Genomic DNA, 13,128 nt, shown 5'->3' with positions numbered 1-13,128 from the left:
CAACTTCTTATCCCTTCAAAGGATCCCCCCCAAGCAGCTGTTGAAAGGGAAGAGCTGAAAAGATCTTACATATGCTAAATTATTCACATGGAATGTTGGTTACCAGACTATGACTACTGTCTTTAATCTTAGAACTTGAAACCATTGCTAAAATTATAGATTTATAAACTTTAAAAAATGTAAAAAATGAAATCCCATGGGTCACGTTAACTCCCTGTTTGACTTCCATTTGCATGTGTGCTGGTGTGTGTATGCAAAGTTATTTTGGGAATTATTACTGTACAGGGAAGATCGTGACTATACAGAAAACATGTATTTTATTTTAAGACAGAATTAATAACTCATTGTGTGAACCCTTTAGAAATTCTGCCATAGATGTAGAAAACAGTAATCTAGCCATGCAAATGCCTTTCCCCCCTTATGGTATAGCATTGGGGATAGTATAGAAAAAATGTAATGCATCTATTAGGGCTAAAAACAGTGGACCACTTCAATTGAGAATATGCTTTGCTAACTATGTGTCATACCTGGGCCACACCTCAGGGGGTATTCCCCCTTCTGCTGACCCTTTGGTCTCTAGTACAGGATGCTCTGCAAGCTTCAGAATGGGAAGGGTGGGCTTGTTTCACCATATTCCATTCCTCCCACCTGCGTGATTCTTGCTCTCAACTCTTGAGTCCTCATGCCTTTTTTCTCCCAGCTGGCAGACAGGAGTTTTCTTCTTCTCCTCCCATAAAATGTGCCTTGAAGATCCCCTTTTTTAAAGACCCCCCCCAAGGTTCATGAAGATTGAACTGGCGTCCAATTCTAGGGGCACCCAAATTAGGGGCCCCTATCCAGCTCCATTGTATCCTATGGTGGGAATTCATACTCTCTAGTCTAGTCTCACTCCATTGGGTACAATGAAGGCTGGATGGAGCAACCACTTTGGTCCAATGTTCTTGAAACTTGGGGGTCTTTAGAAAAGAGGGTCTTCAAGCTACACTGAAAGTTTGGAGCCTCTAACTGAAACTCCCCCCACCCCCAGTATAAAAGGGATACTGCATGCCAGAGCAGGAGGGCTATGGCTTCACACCCCGGCAATTCTCTGGTGCCGGCCTCCAGGTACCACCCATTGAAATCACATTATGGCAAAAAGTTCAGTTCCCCTGGCAAACAAACAAACAAAATAATGTTGATTTTTTTTGTCACATTACCAGTTTGTTAAATGGCCTTGCCTTTGAAAGTCTTCCTCCAAAGGAATTGGGATTCTTGTGGATAAAAAGGAGCTTGTGCAATCTAGATTTATTATTGACAAACTGCCTGATCCCATGCAGCTTTTACAGATGTGAGTCTCAGGTAAATGAACCTGGGATTCTGGCCTAATGTTTGGAAAGAGTTAAAATGCCTTGAGCGTATGAGCATATAAGCATTTAGCTGAATATGAACTTTTTAAAAGCTTCAGAGTAAAAAGTCTCTAGACACCAAGACCAATTGGAAATTTTGAATTATTTAGATGGCAATAACATCTTAATTATCCCTTTGTCATCTTCATTGCTACATTGTAAAGTTCCAAGATCGCGGATACTATATAACACCACAGCCTGTTTGCCCTTGGCCTCCCCTTCCTTCCTTAAATATATAATTTTTGAAATATTTCCTCGGGTATTGTTAAGAATTACAAAACTCTTTACAAAGTGTGAGTCCAGTAGCACCTTTAATTCTGGGTATACACTTTTGTGTGCAGATAATAAATACACTGAATCATGTGAAGTTTTATAACACTGAAAGCAGTTCAGGTACAGCTTATTTCCATTCATTTTAAGGGGTCTATTGTGAGTTCTGTTCAAGCCACACTGAAATTAAACAAAGGTGAACAACCTTTATTTGATTGCTTCCACTGCAGAAAAGTAGGACTGAGATTTCATATTTGGAGTTAGAGACAACACACAGTTGGCACACAGACATGGAAGAAAAAGCTCTAGGATGAATGAAGTTCCACAGTTCATTGAGTAATACAATGATACTTGATTTTTAACTGCTATTGTATTTTCAATTTGATTATCCAATACTTTGGTCTTCTTGATATTTCTATATGGGTCAAAAGACCGAATAAACTGTCTTTCTGGCAGTTAAGGGTAGTGAGGTCAAAATGGCAGTGTCATTTTTTTCTTCTTGTTTTATTCCCTCTGCTTATCACAAAGGCGAGCTGCCACCTGCATGCCAGTGGGGCTAATTCCCACTTACACATGATGCCAGTGCTGTCCAGGCCCCCTCTTGGCACTGGCCCGCATTAGGGCCTCCGACAGGCCAAGGAACGGGAACACAGATCCTTCTACTTCCCTGTCTTGCCATAGCGGCCAGCCTTCCCCATACCTATGGTGTGCCTACAGGGACACAAAATGCCCTGTTCAGCTTTGGTGCTGCAGAGCCAAATGGGACATTTCTATATCTCCACAATGGTGGGATGGTGGCATGCTGCTATCCCACTATCCTGTGGTGGGACCCATGTGCCCCCCAAACTCCTTGCTGCCATATTAATATAATAAATTATATAATAAATTAAATTAAATTCATATAATAAATTATATAAATACATTAACTCTCAAGGTCAATAAACCCCACAGTTTCACAAAACCCTGGTTGAGAAAGCCTAATCTAGCGTGAGCCTGGTTCCTGTTGATTTGATGTGATATTTGAGGCATGGTGCAAACCATTTTTTAAACTTATGGAAGGCTTGTGGTTTACTATATGTGGTTTGGTAAAATCCAAATAATTGCTGCTAGAAGTATCTCCAAATAGGACTCCATGTTATGTATATTTGAGAATGATAACTCTGCAGGTGAATGCAATTGAAGGAATAGGAAAACATTTCCAGAGTAGAACTAATTGACTTTTGCTTTTTTTAAATTATTATCTCCACCTCCCAATAAGTTTTCATCATGGTTGACTTCTAGGTTTAGTAGGGGAGCATGAAAAATGAGGTGAGATCATTTTAAAACAAGGATCCCTCTACTTTGTGCACATGGCCTCTAGTTACATATTAAAATTTCAAGGAAAATATTGTTTTGGAAATTGCATTTTTGTTTATTAGTTCCACCCACATTTGGGACAATTATCTATATATATGTGACCATTATATGTTGGAAAACTATGTCAGTCCTTCTGAAGTAAACCAGATATCTGTGCTATAATTACAAGGGAAATTATCCCCCCCCCCCAAAAAAAACCCATCACGTTATTGGTACCATATGTTCAAGGGCTTTGGACTTCTTAATCTTGATAGGGATGCCAGTCTGGGAATCCCCCAGTTTTATAGCTTATCTCCAAGTGAAAGAGAAAATGGCTGCTTGGAAGGGTAGACTCCATAGGATGATACTCCATTGAGGTCCCTCCCTGCCCCAAATTTTATCTACTCCAGGCTCCATCCCAAAAGTCTCCAGGCATTCCCAACCCAAGAGCTGGCATCCCTATTGCTGAATGGGGGTTCTCTCCCTTCACCCCATGTTGCATGATTAAGTTTTAAAAAAAACTGAAGATGTTTTGAATAACATCTGCAGAGCAAAGCAAAGGAAGTAAAAACATCAAATGGGAGAAAGTAAGACTGGACTTCCTTAAACTACATCTTTGGATCTTGGTCATGATCTGTATTTCTCTTCCAGTTTTTGTTATGCCATGGCCTAAAGCTTAATATTTTCAATATTTTCTTTTTGACTAGATCTTCTGGCAACATCACCAGGTAATATAATACACCTCCCAACATGTTAACTTCAATGCTCTTTTTGGGACTTGCTGGGACCGTTTGCCTTATACTGAAATTTCCTGTCAGGCCACTTTCCTAAAGAGCCTCTGGATGTTCAATGCAAAAAGAGAAATCCTAGCAATTCTGACAGTTCCTCAGGGCCTGCTTCAGTGGCAGTGACGATTAGTGTCAACTCACCAGTTGCCTCCTCCTGAACTGCTGCCCTTCAGTAGCAGGGATGAGCTGGTCTGCAGTACAGCAAGAGCTTGGCTTGTTCCAGGTCCATTTTAACTTCCAATCTGTCCATGAAATGAACTTTGGTGTTTAACTGAAATGTACTTGTAAAAACATCATCATTCATAATAAATCCTAAAACGTAGGCTTAAGTAATGTCATGTTTGCTGGAACTATCAAAAGTTACACAATTTAGAAATGAAACGTATCTCTCCTTTCTAGTTCATGTCTCCATAAAGGACCTTTGGCTGACATAAGAACCTGAACCTAAAGTTATTTTTATACTGTCCACACCACTGTACTATTTAAAAGAAATCTTGAATAATCCTCCAGGCACAATACCAGGTGCTGGTCCTGACCTATAAACTGAAGTCCTAATTTAGGGATGAGCACATTTCTTCTGTTCCATTTTTTTTATTGATCCATAGGTTTGCTCGATCTTGCATTCCTCACCTATTGTATTATACAACTAAAAATACTTCCAAAATTAATCCCAGAATTGCAGCATATGCTGTGTCCTGCACTTCTTTTAGTGTTTTTGTTTCATTTGTTTTCTGTTCTGCATTACCTATGTGCACATACAGATTGAGAAAATGCTGAAAAATAGCCCATTCTACATAGTATTGTATGCATGGCTCTTCAAGATTATTTGGGGCAGTATTTTGCTGATGTTATCCACAGTGAACCCAAAGAAGGGTAAACCAACATTAAAAGGAATCTACAAAGGAATAACACAGGACCTTGTAAATCTGTTTATAACAGGGTGGATCTTGGTTGGGATACCCCAAAATAAAATAAAAATATGGAAAAAGAGTGAGAGAGTGATTGTAAACATAAACAAATAACTTTATTGTATGCAAAATACGATAAAAAGAATTCAAATATAATGAACTTACACTAAGCACCTGAGAACTATTTCCCAAGTAAACACACATGTATATACATTCACCATAAAGACAAGACATTTCTAAAAGGCAGAAAGCAAGAAACTTGGAAATGTTAGGGAATGGACTCACATCCTGAAATATAGGTTGTGGGATCTGGAGATCTGGGGACAAACACAGGTGAGGCCAAGGGGTAGGGTAAGGAGCCAGAAAAGCAAGTAAAAAATCTACAAAGTACAGGGGTTCTCAGTAGGAAACCAGAGTTCTGATCAGCAGAAATCTAGGTTATGGATCTGAAGGACAATTTGCTATGTAAAGGGTTCCATGTTTTATGGACAGAAGATCCCCAGGGTAGATGGGATTTGGGTAATGGCAAATTAAATCCAGTTTTCCAGATTAGAGTCTGCTGATTTAACCACTACACTATGCTGGTTGAAGTGAGCCAGATGTACATTGACACAGAAAGCTGGGTGATTTCAGAGAGCTCCTGAAATAAACATTTAAATAGATTCCTTGTGTGACCTTCTTGATTGAGTAAAAGAAGCAAAAAGAAGAACTGGCATTGGTTAAAGTAACAGCAGCTTCCTTGCACTGGCAGACACTTTTGGATTATGCTAGGATATTCTAGTGTTGAAAAGTCTTGAGAATGATATGCCACTGAGCTGGGGGAGATTTCACTTAATCAGTTTATAATGCCATCACAGTCTTCTTCTTCTTCCCTCAGATTTTCGAATGTCATGGCTGTACACAAGTACTTTTATTAAACTCGCTAAATTGCAGCTCCTCATGGCACTTAGGCTGTAAAGGGGGGGGTATTAAAACTCATAAATCCAAATTAAGATGAAGCCCCCACTTACCAAGGAGCTTCAACTGGAGGTCTCAACTGGAGGAGAGTCAGGGTCCTCATATCCCACATGGTTCTTGTCCATGCATATTCCATTAGTTGTTTTGGATGGTTAAAGGGAATATTTCCTCCTTTTCCACTAGCGGAGAAGCTAGTTCCCAGTGCACATTAAGTGCTCTACCATTGAATCCAAATGTAGTTAAGCATCTGTCACCTGGATTTATGTTGTGGCCAGTGTCACTAGCATTGCACTCTCCTATTCTTTCCCTCCCCTAAATATTCTGATCAAGGGAAAATCAAATTCTTAACATTTGAACATTTTAGGTTTGGGAAGCTGTTTGCCCCAGTGCATTTATCCCATGTGGATTCCAAGTTTCTGCCATTGGCTTGGAGTTCCCCATTTGGAAGTTGCTTGCAGAAAAAGAAAAGTGATCACTTGAGATTCTGTTCCAGCTTCTTTACCAACTTTCACAAACTGTCAGAAATGAAGAAATTCAGAGTGGCAGTAAGAGGAACATATTTCCAATAAGCTAAAGAAACACTTCAGATGCTTACAAGGCAGCTCAAATCAAAATCCAAGCAAGTGTCAATGCATGGGTTTCTTCAAAGTCTTATAGCCAATGAGGCTGGTTACTTCTACTTCTGTGAGTCACCAGGAAACTTGCTAGACAGTCTTGTGCTCATTAGAATGTTTTTACCTGTTCAGTCTAGGCCTGAAGATAAATTTTCAAGTGGTGAAGGCAAACCAAAACAACAAATAAAACCGAATGAGCCTTACTTCATAAAGCAGCTAGTATTCTAGTAACACATGAGGGCTTTCCTGGGAATTAATTAAAGGTGGATGAGCTTCCTGTCAAGCTACAGCACAGTAATGTCGACGGGTATGTGTTGAGGAAAGCAAAAAATTCCTTGTGTTGAGGAAAGCAAAAATTGTGCCTGAAGCCATTCACAAGCAGAATAAGAAACAGAGTTTCAAATATTCTTAAGCTTGCTTATCTTCCTCCATAATGTTTTAGGAGGGGAAATCACATGGCCGTGATTATGCACCAGCTCAGAGTAGGAGAACTTAAAGCACAAGGATCTCTGAACTGGAAAAAGCTCCAGTACTTTGAGTAAAAGGGAAATTTCAAAAATGTGAACAGTTTCTGCAAAGGATTCAGAAACAGATGTAATCATAACAGCATTTGGGGTGATGCAGAGGTACCATTTCTCCACTTTATGAAGTTCTATATCCCCCTTTTCATGCTTAGTATTTTATTTATTTCACTTGTTTATCCAAGGAATTCATAGTGACTTAGATATAATTTTCAGAAAATGCTGCAGCTAAGCAGCAAGTAGTGCTACATCTGCTTGGCTTTAACAATGAAAATCTACATTGTGTTTCATCAGACCTGGAAAGCACATGCATATTAATTAAAAGTTTAAAAAAAAACTTGTTGTGACTACATGTTCAGTTGCATTGAATTTTGTGCATGTGTGTGTGTGTGTGTGTGTGTGTTATTTGACCAATCTATAAGAGTATCTATGCATATCAGTAAAACACCAGGCTCAAAGTCTCTTGATGCAATCATACATTAAGTTGCATTTTGGGGGCCAGTGCTTTCCCATTGTTTCCATATGTCTCAGTCATGCAGAACTGGAAAACAAATCAGAATGATCTGAGAGCTAAAGGCAACTATGCATGCTTCAGTTTTGGAATTAATTTTACAAATTCTCCCAGTTAAAAGGGGAATATACATGAAGTGAACAATAGTGCAGAGTGACATTCCAGAATGGAATGGGTGAAATCTGAGGATCCTCAATGTATGACTATAGTCAGTTTTGTTCCATGTCACCATCCATCCTTCCCTCTAGTTTTCCCTACAAATTCTGGAAAATAAATAATCCTTATCGTCGGAATAGAATATGAACATTGATTAATATTTGTAAGCATATTTAGTTATACAATCGCTTGCTATCGTAGATTTTCTGAAAACCAAACTTGAATATCAGAAATTTTTTCATTTTCTCTGCATTTTCATATTTTTGATATAAACATTTGCTCTTCCTGATCAAATGAAGTGGTGTTCTAGGTTAACTTTGTTATTTTGGTGTGTTACCATAATGTGTTACCACACAATTTATGGTGGGGAGAGACTTGATAAGTCTCAATCATTATTTGGAAACGACTTTCCTTGCTGTATAATTAGATAATCTCTTGCATTGTGTTGATATTTTTTTATTAGAGTTTTCTATTGCATTTATTCATAATAATGAAGTATTAGATACCAAATGATTAAAGCAATCATCAGTGTGGTACTAGAATTCAGAAAGTGAAAGGAGAAAATTATTTGCTGTACAGAATATATTGTGAATAATTGACCTGTTACTGAAGGATAGAGAGGAGATCACTGAGTATTGTATTTGAACACATATATATTTAAATGCATATATAAATGTGCAGCAGCAAAAACTCTTTTAAAAATACTACTCTTAAGTGTACAATCATGTGGCCGAGACTCACCAAAGCCATTGACATGTCGTGGGGGTGGCTGCAAGGAAGGTGTGACAGCATGCTCGCAGGCGCAGAGGTGAGCCCAGTGGCAACACACTGATGCAGCTCAGTGAGGGGCAGGGCCGAGCATGCCTATTTAAGGTGCCATATGCTCGACCTCTGCCTCTTTGCCCTGGCTTGTCGGTGGACAGCTTCCTTCCCTCCCGCTTTGTTTTATGATGGTTGTGTTGCTTTGAGCATTGAATTTATTGTCACAACTTCAGGAAGAACATTTTTGGAGTCTCTGGAAAAAGCTTCTCTGTCACAGCCTGACCTGGTCAGTGAATGGAGAAACAGATGTGATAAAAACTCCTTGCAGCAAGGAGGTCCCTTTTGTGCTACACAGTGACGTCCTCCAGTCACCACCAGTGAATGATAAGGGGCCGGTAGCCATGCTGCTAGCTAGTTCTGGATGCACACAGTGAAGTGGATGGTTTGGTCATGCACTTTGGAGAGCTCAGCCTTGACCACAGGCACTATGGAGTGGCACATGGTGTGCAAGACTTGTTATCTCATGGACTACCATGAGGGGATGGATTACCAAGGAGGCAGATGTTGTAACAGGTAGTGAAAAGGCTACATCCACAATGGGGAAGAAATGTTAGCCATCCAATTACCACAACCCAGTACTACAACATTAAAGTTCATTAAAGTTTTCAAACAAGAAACCAGCAGGAATTCATCACAAAATTCAGCGCAAGCTGGCTTGCTTCCATGCCTGTCCTTAAGACCCTAGACAAGACAGATAATATTAACCATGAAAGGTTAATTATCTTATTTATCTCAACTTCATGTGGCCATCAATAAATATAAGCTTGGGTGGCTCCAGTAGCATTAATAAATTAGCTTCTTTCTTTCTTTCTTTCTTTCTTTCTTTCTTTCTTTCTTTCTTTCTTTCTTTCTTTCTTTCTTTCTTTCTTTCTTTCTTTCTTTCTTTCTTTCTTTCTTTCTTTCTTTCTTTCTTCCTTCCTTCCTTCCTTCCTTCCTTCCTTCCTTCCTTCCTTCCTTCCTTCCTTCCTTTTCTATTGATACATTGTTAAAATATTGATTTGTCCAATTTTAATAGAACAAAAGGCCTTTTTTACTTGTAGGACAAATACCTTTTTCCCTCTGAAAATATTTTATTATGCTCTTAATTTTGTGCTATGTATGAAACAAAAAAACTATGCCCAACTACATTAATTTATATTTAATTTATATTTCTCTTTTCCAGTATGTGACTTACTAAATTCACAATTGTAGAAATGTGCAGCATTTCTGCCAGTCAAGAGTGCCATCATTTTTAATGTGCAAAAAGACCTCCCTCATCCCATCCAGACAGCAGGGTATTTGTTTAGTGGATTAGGGAAATGTCATCTTCTGGGGCTTATATCTGATTTAAAAAACAAAAACAAAAAAACATAAAAAACAAATATAACTTGTAATGCTGTGTGAAACTATTGTTACACAACGTGGGTACAAAATAACTCTAATTTCACCACCAATTATGCTTATTGCTTGGGCCATTTTTTAAACATTAAACATACTGCAGGCTGTAATGTTTTGCATTCTTTCTGGGGGGGGGGGTCTGTTCGTGGTTAATTCCAAGCTGAATCGTTGTTTGCATAGACTGAGGAGACAAAACCATCAACCAGTGATTATTTCAAGTAGGCTATTCCTAATGACTCATTCTGGGATAAAACAAATTCATTCCAGATCAGTCTCCTGCTTCCCATATGATGAATGAAGTAGAAGACTTAAATTGAGCTTTGGTTAAATGTCAGCTGTTCTATTTTGGAAACAAACCTAGCAAGGACATATGAATCTGCCAGTATCATTGAGCAGCATTCCATTCCGCACATGAAGTAACACTGAAGTAACTCTGGGTTTTAGGATACTTCATACAGTGATTTAGGCTGGCATGAATCCTTAACAGTGGGTTCTTTTCTCATTCTCTGAAAGTCCATATTTCTACTCCTTTACTAAAATTCACTCTTAAATTTTAAAAAAATCTACAACAAAACAAATTCTGCCTACCACTTTTCTTTCTTTTCTTCTGTATCAATCCATCAGTATTCACTGCCTCTTTCCTGGTGTTCTTTCCCCCCTGCTGCTCTCTTAAAACATATCTTCTCTCAGTTTAACTGGTTTTTTTTGAGGGGAATGATATGAACTTTTACACAAATGTGATGAATGTTAGAACTACTCATGAAAGTGCTGGGCCACAAACCAGTTTGCCTCAAAATGCTTCCCCCCTGAAATTCAGGTACAGACAGCTTGGTGTAGTGTTTAAGACTTGTGGCCTCTTGATTTCCCACTCTTCCACATGCAGCGAGCTGAGTGATCTTGGGCTAGTCACAATTCTGTTAGAACTGTTCTCACATATAGGTTATGTCAGAGCTCTCTCAGCCCCACCTACCTCACAGAGTATTTGCTGTAGGTAGAGGAGAGGAAGGCAATTGTAAACCCCTTGGAGACTCCATCAGGTTGTGAAGAGTGCGATATAAAAAACAATTCTTCTTCAGCTTGAATTTCATGCATGCTATATACTCATGGGCATATTCACTCATGATAATCTAATTTAAAGACATTTTCAAACACAGGCAAATAATTTGCTGAATGTTCAGTACTTGTCCTCTGGTCAGAAAGGTCTTCAGGTCTGCCTCACACACCCTCCCTCCTGGCTAGCTGTCTGTAGCCCAGTCAAAACTCTCTAATCTATGCAAGAAATGAGCAGTCAGGTACCCTGGCTGTGACTGTTTGATCATTGCCTGAAATCTTTAAAGGGAAATGTCTTTATTTACCAAGTCATTTGTGGCAAGGACACTGAAAAACTATATCAAAATTCTACAGAGTATTATAGAACAAAGAAAAAAAGAAAACATATGAGGCTAACTTGGTTAGCACAGTCAACTAGCACTGCACAGTCAGTGGTGTTACCTATGCATTCCTTTTCCTTGAAATAGATGCCAGCCTTCAGGCACTTTAAACATAGAGGGTGGTGAAGTCAGACTTCACTTCATGTATTCCTGGTTCCCCTATCATGGCTTGCATGCTTCTGACAGAGTGTCCAGACCTTTAAATACTTCTTGTCCCATCTGTTCTGCAGTCCTTCTCCAGTCAAATGAAGGTGTCATTCCAGTCAGGCATGCCCCACCTCAGGACACCCAAATAGCTAAGGTGGCAGGTGGGCAAATTAGTTTCATTTAAGGAGATTATGTCTAACTTTCCCAAGCACTATGTCTGACTTTCCCATGTTCACTATGAACTTTTATGCATTGTAGCATATCTCTCTGGATACGTTTCAGGTAGCTGCAACAGATTGACACAGTCACTCTACTGCAATTCCCATCCTTTCCCTATCATTCAGAGTACCGGTTGCCATGTGGGCTTGGGATGGGATCAGAGGAGACATGTCTGCTAGAGCAAGAGGCGGGAAACTCTGAGTCTCACATCCTCCCATGAAACTAGTGTCATCTGATAAGTCATGCAGTCAGGTGATGTGGATGTGCACAGACCTCAAAGTGGACAGGGCAAAAGATTACAGCATGGAGTGATTGTGGAGGGATGTCTCAGACAATCTGGTGTCAAAGGTGGTCCATCAGTTCCCCCTTTTGCGGTTTGCGGGGGAAAAGTGTTAACTCCAAAATATCTGCCTGCCTCTGTGAATATTAAACCAATAATCCTGGCCCAGCAACACTTGTATGATATTTTATCTGCCTGGTTCTCGATGAATGGTAGTGAGATTAGGGCTGCAATGGAGCCTGATGGATGTCTTCTTTGCATCTTCCTTTTTGATTCAGTTCCTAGGGCCTTTACGCACGGGGATCTTTGTTGCAAATTGGTCACTGAATGAAAAATCGCCATTTAAAATAGTGGAATTCGTCGTTATGCATACCTGCCTTTGTAGTGGAATCAGTTGCATTTTTTAGCGTTTCCCACAGGCTTCCGGTCTCGGCAGAAATCGCTAGAAAGGAAGCGCTATTGCCAAGCTCGTCCCGCCCCTGGCCGTCAAGCATCCAATGGGCAGCTGTTAGCATGCTCCCAAACAGCCCCTTTCCTTTTAAGAAAGGTTTTTTTTTTAACAAAACAGACCCATTGTAACGAATCTGTGTAGATTCGTTGCAATGGAGAGACCCATCCAGCTGCCTAATGTGAGCTGTCGTTTGATCGTATGATCGTTGCCACGCCGCCTCGAGTGATAAAAAAAAATCCCCCCCCCTCTCACGGGCCCGATTTTCGGCTGAATTAATGTGTAAAAAATAAAGGGACTTTATTTCAGCAAACGGGCTTTTATGTGGTTTGTGCTTAGTGACTAAAGGTGAAGGACTGAAGCCAGGGAAGCCTCTAAACAGAAAGAGGCTCGCTGGTGCGTTTATCCCCGCTCGCTTGGAGAAAAAAAAATGGCGATCGCTTCGCCGGAAGTTTGGAGGACAGGCTCAGGAGGAGGTGCTTTGAAGAAACCGCAACAATGTTAACGCACAGGTCTTTATCGCTAGTGTTGCAGATTGTTTGCAAGAGTGTAGCGCTTTCCGGAGGGTGAATCCACTTTTTGGGATTCCCCTGAAAGCGCTACAACGAAGCGCTTTTTGCTGATCGGTTTCAGGAGTGTTGCAGATTGTCTACAACGTCGTGCGTTATTCCAAATCAGTAGCGTTTTCAATTAGCAACCATTGTGCTATTTTGAAGCCGTGCAAAAAGCCCCCTAGAGTGGTAACCTTGGTCATGGGGGACATGGATTTGAACTTGACATGTGCCTGCCTCCCCCCCTTTTCTCTCTCTTACTGGTTAAGTGTGTATGCAGCTTGGAGCAGGAATGGTTGCATTTTGGTAACAATTTTGCTGCTAGTAAGGCCCATTCCTGTCCACCTTTCAGACAGGAAGGATGATCAGGTCAAGTGCCTTTGGACTATTGCTGGATGTTTATTCTCTA

This window comes from Paroedura picta, chromosome 9 (genome assembly GCF_049243985.1).
Source record: "Paroedura picta isolate Pp20150507F chromosome 9, Ppicta_v3.0, whole genome shotgun sequence".
NCBI lineage: Eukaryota > Metazoa > Chordata > Lepidosauria > Squamata > Gekkonidae > Paroedura > Paroedura picta.
The sequence above is the reverse complement of the archived record's forward strand: the minus strand, read 5'-3'. Positions refer to the sequence as shown.